The sequence below is a fragment of the Tachyglossus aculeatus genome, chromosome X4, assembly GCF_015852505.1.
Source record: "Tachyglossus aculeatus isolate mTacAcu1 chromosome X4, mTacAcu1.pri, whole genome shotgun sequence".
In the NCBI taxonomy this organism is placed as follows: Eukaryota; Metazoa; Chordata; class Mammalia; order Monotremata; family Tachyglossidae; genus Tachyglossus; species Tachyglossus aculeatus.
This window is the reverse complement of record NC_052098.1, coordinates 797,811-804,174: the sequence shown is the minus strand read 5'-3', so window position 1 is coordinate 804,174 and position 6,364 is coordinate 797,811. Positions and strand designations below refer to the sequence as shown.

Sequence of the window (6,364 nt, the reverse complement as noted above, 5' to 3'; positions counted from 1 at the left end):
CTGAGCCCCCTCCTTCCTCTCCTCCTCCTCCCCCTCCCCATCCCCCCAGCCTTACCTCCTTCCCCTCCCCACAGCACCTGTATATATGTATATATGTTTGTACGTATTTATTACTCTATTTATTTATTTATTTTATTTGTACATATTTATTCTATTTATTTTATTTTGTTAATATGTTTTGTTTTGTTGTCTGTCTCCCCCTTCTACACTGTGAGCCCGCTGTTGGGTAGGGACCATCTCTATATGTTGCCAACTTGTACTTCCCAAGCGTTCAGTACAGTGCTCTGCACACAGTAAGCGCTCAATAAATATGATTGAATGAATGAATGAATAGTAAACACACAGTAAATGCAACTGATTGAAGGCAGAGATCACGTCTGCTAACTCTCGAGCTTTGAGCGCTCCTTGAAGCTTTGTGATCGTGTCTACTGATTCTGTTATCCTCTCCTAAGAGCTATGACTCAACTTGTCTTATGCTGTCGAGTTGTTTCCGACCCATAGGGACCATGCAGTAAACTTGAATCTCCACCCTCGACTCTCTCCCATGCTGCTGTTGCCCAGCACGGGTGAGTTTTGACTTGTAGCAGACCGCTTTCCACTCGCTAGCCACTGCCCGAACTAGGAATGGAATGGGTAGGCCTCTGCTTAACTCTCCCTCCCTGAGCCAAAACTGGTAGAGGACTGGAAACTCTCCAGGTGCAACCCTGAAAGGGGATGACTCAACTTAGATGAGCATATTTTGGACCCAAAATCAGGAGGACTAATTCTCTGGAGAAGACGCTAATGCTAGGAAAAGTCCAGGGAAAATGTGGAAGAGCCAGACTGGCAGCTAGATGGATAGAGACCATAATGACGATAACGGAAGAACCATTAGAAAGGTTGCAGATTCTGGCAGGGGAAAGAACGTTCTGGAGAAAATATATCCATGGAGTCTCTACGAGTCGGAAATGACTCGATGACACTTGATAACAATAAAGAGCTAAGTATGGTGCTTTGCACGTGGTAAGCACTTAATAATCACCATCAGTTTATTGATTGGGATAGCAGCCCAGTCTCCAGCTCCAAGCTCTTATTCATTCATTCATTCATTCAATTGTATTTATTGAACGCTTACTATGGTCAGAGCACTGTTCTAAGAATTTAGAACAAATAAATACAAGCAAATCAGGTCATCCCATGTGGGGCTCACAGTCTTTGTCCCCATTTTACAGATGAGGTAACTGAGGCACAGAGGAGTTAAGCAGCTTGCCCGAGGTCACACAGCAGACAAGTGGTGGAGCCGGAATTAGAGCCCACATCCTCTTCCCTCCCTCCCTCCCTCTCTCCCCCTTTCATCTCTGATGATCCCTGCGGGCCAACCTGAAGCCGTTGGTGGGTAGAAGCAGCCCGTCACCCTTCCGCCCCTGGCTGACATTTGAATGATTTCCAGGGCTCTGTTTACATCTGGGACTTGCTAGCCCCATAACTAGATGACCCAAACCCTCTTGCTTTTAGGCCCCACAGACTTTCCCCGCCCCTGCCGGGACTTTCGGGTGAGTCAATCAATGGTGTTTATTGAGCGCTTACTGTGCTTACTGTGGGCAGAACACTGTACTAAGCACTTGGCAGAGTCGAATATAACAGAGTTGGTAGTCCTGTTCCCTGCCCACAGTGAGCTTACAGTCTAGAGGGGATGTCGAAACGCTCCCTGAAAGCTGTTCCAGTTTTGTGGAAACGTCCTCAGAGGGTCTTTTGGATCGTCCAGAATCTTGCCCTTCCCCTTTCACATTTTCCTACTTGACTCTCTCGCTCCTTTGGCTGTCTGGTCTCCATCTCAGCTTCCCAGCTGAAGTGGGCCCCCTCCCCCTTTTCTCATCGTCCTCCCCGGCCGCTGGCTTGTGGCCGGATGTCTTTCCACATCCCCCGCTGCCACCCGGGCACTTCCCATTTGCAAAGATCAGCGTGGCCTGAAAGAGCCCGGGCCTGGGAATCAGAGAACCTGGGCTCTGAACCCAGCCCTGCCATGTGCCTACTGGGTGATCTTGGACAAGTCACTTCACTGAGCCTCAGTTATCTCATCTGTAAAATGGGGATTCTATCCTCCTCCCCCCTACTTAGACTGTGAGCCCCATGTGGGACGAGGACTGCGTCCAACCTGGTTAACTCATATCTACCTCAGCGCCTAGACTAGTGCTTGGCACGTAATAAGCGCTTAACAAGTACCATAATTATTACTGTTATTTATTGAGTGCGGGAGGAAGGAGCCCAAGCTTGGGGCCGTAAACCGCATTTGGGAGCTGATTGATTGATTCATTCAGTCGTTATTTATTGAGTGCTTAGTGTGTGCAGAGCACTGTACAAAGTGCTGGAAAGTACAACTCGGCGACAAATAGAAACGATCCCTGCCCACAACGGGTTCACAGTCTAGAAAGGGGGAGGGTTTACAGTCTAGAAAGGGGGAGACAGACATCAAAGCAAGTAAACAGGCAATTGATCTCAAGGAAGGGGGTGAGGTGTTTAGTCCCACAGGAGATACTGCCTGGGGGACTCACTTCTCCTCTGATGTCTGTAATTTGGTCAATGACAGTGATGGGCCACTGGCTGGACTGGACCGTCAACGAGGAGGGGGAGAGAGGGGCTTTAGCGGTACAAGTTTCCCGGCTGGTCAGCTGGAAGTTCTCCCTCCATACCTGTCCTGCTTTCTTCTGTCACTTCCCTGATCCATGATAGATCAGAGAAGCAGCGTGGCTCAGTGGAAAGAGCACGGGCTTTGGAGTCAGAGATCACGGGTTCAAATCCCAGCTCCACCAACTGTCAGCTGTGTGACTTTGGGCAAGTCACTTAACTTCTCTGTGCCTCAGTCACCTCATTTGTAAAATGGAGATTAAAACTGTGAGCCCCTGGTGTGGCAACCTGATCACCTTGTAACCTCCCCAGCACTTAGAACAGTGCTTTGCATATAGTAAGCGCTTAACAAATACCATTATTATTATTATTATTGCTATTTTAATGTCCATCTTCCCGTCCAGACTGTAAATTCCTCGAGAGCAGGGATCATGTCTATCAACTTTTTCCTTTTTCCTCTCCTCCTCCTCCTCCTCCTCTCCCCATCGCCCCCCCACTTTGCCCCCCTCCCCCTCCCCACAGCACTTGTATATATTTGTACATATTTATTACTCTTTATTTGTACATATCTGCTATATTTATTTTATTAATGATGTGCATATAGCTATAATTCTATTTATTCTCATGCTGTTGACACCTATCTACTTGTTTTGTTTTGTCTGTCTCCCCCTTTTAGACTCTGAGCCCGTTGTTGGGCAGGGACCATCTCTGTATGTTGCCGATTTGTACTTCCCAAGGGCAGAGTACAGTGCTCTGTACACAGGAAGCACTCAATAAATATGATTGAATGAATGAACTCTGTTGTACTCTCCCAAGCACTCAGTACAGTGCTCTGCACACAGTTAAGACAGGGGTACCTTGTATCTTCCCTGGTGCTTAGGACAGGGCTCGGCACATAGTAAGCACTTAACAGATACCACAATTATGGTTATTGTTAATATTATTATTGTTATTACTACCACTCCCGGTGAGGTGTATCATGGAGAAGACAGAGACAACAGGCGGCTGGCAGTCAGGCGGCTTTAATCTCCCTCCCTCCCAGGAGGGCTCAGCCCACGGCCAACTGCCAGTGCAGGGACCGAGCGCAGGCCGTTCATAGTGGTGGTGGTTTCGAGGCACCCTCTCATCTGCATAACTGCCCCTAACGGACAGGGCCGGCTCCCCTCAGCCCTCCCCGAGATGCCCCCATGGGAGCCGTCTGTTGGGTTCCATGGCTTCTCATCGGCCGTTGAGCCCTCGGTCTGTACGGTAACTGCTCATCACTCTTAGTCCCTCCTCCAACGGTCCCTTGCTCTCCACCTCGTGGCCCCATCTGCCATCTTGGAGCCATATGACCTCGGAGGGGCTGGGGGATGGGGATTGAGGAACATCAGTGCCCTAGTGGGAACACGGTCCAGTGAGAGGCAAAGAAAGAGCCCGGGCCTTGGAGTCGGAAGACCTGGGTTTTCATCCCAGCTTCCGCCACTTGCCTGCCAGGTAACCTTGGGCGAGTCATGTCACGTCTCTGGGCCTCGCTTTCCTCATTTAAAATGGAGATTCAGTGTCCGTTCCCCTCCTCCTTAGACTGGAAGCCCCACGTGGAACAGGGACTGGGTGGCTCAGTGGAAAGAGCACGGGCTTTGGAGTCAGAGGTCATGGGTTCAAATCCCGGCTCCACCAACTGTCAGCTGTGTGACTTCGGGTAAGTCACTTAACTTCTCTGTGCCTCAATTACTTCATCTGTAAAATGGGGATTAAAATTGTGGACCCCCCGTGGGGCAACCTGATCACCTTGTAACCTCCCCAGTGCTTAGAACAGTGCTTTGCATATAGTAAGCGCTTAACAAATGCCATCATTATTATTATTGTTATTATCAACCCCCAGTGCCTAGTACTGTCCTTGGCACAGAATAAGCGCTTAACACATGCCACCACATTGTTACCCATCAGAGAATAAATGATGCTTAACAGAGTCTCATTTTCCTCCTCTTCATTCCCATTTTTTTCCTGAGGCAGGAGTCTGGGGTTTTCTTTGGGATATGAGCGCCATTTCACTTTTTCAACTTTTTGCTTGGTATCATTCCCATGTCTTTTTTGACGAATCGATGCTTTGCTGGCCCCAGAATGTAAGTAGCAAGTCAGGATAATGTCTGTTTCTGCAGCTGCCCCAAGGAGACAAACCAGGCAATCAGTCAATCGTATTTATTGCACAGTTACTCTGGGCAGAGCGCTGTACTGAGTGCTTGGGAGCATACAATACAACAATAAACCGACACACTCCCCGCCTACGACGAGCTTATGGTCTAGAGGACTCCATCTACCCAGAGCCACCCCCCACCCCCGGGTTGGTCTGTGGCCGAGTGGGGACCGGAGCCAGAATCTCACCTTCCTCTCAACGCGTCGCGCTTCTGGGTGGGCCTTGAGTTGGGGAGCGCTGACTCCACCTCCGAGTTTGGTTCTTTTTCCTTTTCTGGTTCTTACAAAAGGGTAGACTAGAATCAAGTGTGTCACTAAAGGGCGCTTTGTCGGGCTCGCAACGTGACCCTTGCGGTAACGGCTCCATTCCAACGCCTGCTCCCTTTATGAAATATATACCTGCCACTTCTGATAAATGATTCTCTGAGCGAGTATTGTCTGAAACTGGACTGGAGCTGATTAAGTCACACATATTAAAGCTCTGGGACATTATTCCCTGAGGTGACAGCTGCACAATGGCTTCTTAGGGACTTTTCCTGTTCTCATGTCGAGGAACCTTATCATTGAACTATTCAGTGGAAAAAAAAAATGATGACTTCAGGCAGCTTAGAGCTTCGAGGGACTCTATTTTTCTTTCTCCAAGCAGCCCTTTCTGCCGTTCCCGGTTCAAATGCATCATGGGAGACGGGCACAAGCCGAGAGCTACTCGCCCGTTGCCTAAATGTGTCCAAGTGGAAAAATGTGTTTCCGACGACTTAGCGTTTCCGAAGGGAAAAGCTTCGCTTCTCAGGGCTTGGACGTGTTCGGCAGATTATCTGGATATCTTCAGGAGGGACGGAGGCAGCGGGGTTAGGGAAGGAAAGCAGTGTGGGCAGAGATTGTCTCTATTGCCGAATTGTGCTTTCCAAGCACTTAGTACGGTGCTCCGCACACAGTAGCGCTCAGTGAATGAATAAATAACGATCGAATGAATGAATGAATGAATGAATGAAAGAAAACCCAGATCAGAAGGTAGATAAAAACAGGAAAAGTGAGGAGATAGTTGTTCACTCTCTATGATCCAGGAGCCGGCAGGTTACCAATGGACATATATATGAGCACCCTCGGGGTTCGTCTACCCTGGAGAACGTCTTGGGAGGAATCAGCCAGGCGTCAGATGAGAACATCTTGGAAGGAATCAGCCCTGCGTCAGATTTCATTTCTGCCCTCACGGTGGCTGTTGTGTGTTTGGGTCATTCATTCATTCATTCACTCAATCATATTTATTGAGCGCTTACTGTCTGCAGAGCACTGTACTAAGCACCTGGGAAGTACAAGTCGGCAACATAAAGAGACGGCCCCTACTGAACCACGGGCTCACAGTCTAGAAGGGGGAGAAAGACAACAAAACAAAACATGTAGACAGGTGTCAAAATCATCAGAACAAATAGAATTAAGGCTATATGCACCTCATGAACAAAATAAATAGAATAGTAAATATGTACAAGTAAAATAGAGTAATTAATCTGTACAAACATTTATACAGGTGCTGTGGGGAGGAGAAGGAGGTAGGGTGGGGGTGATGGGGAGGAGGAGAGGAAAAAAG

At 48.5% G+C, this 6,364-nt stretch overlaps 1 non-coding gene across 1 annotated transcript; it reads right to left on the bottom strand.

Moving 5' to 3' along the window:
* Positions 1-576: 576 nt before the first annotated feature.
* LOC119948546 lies at positions 577-714 on the bottom strand. Its single transcript, XR_005456936.1, has one exon. It is a non-coding gene; the product is annotated as a small nucleolar RNA SNORA7 (small nucleolar RNA).
* Between the last annotated feature and the right edge of the window lie 5,650 nt (positions 715-6,364).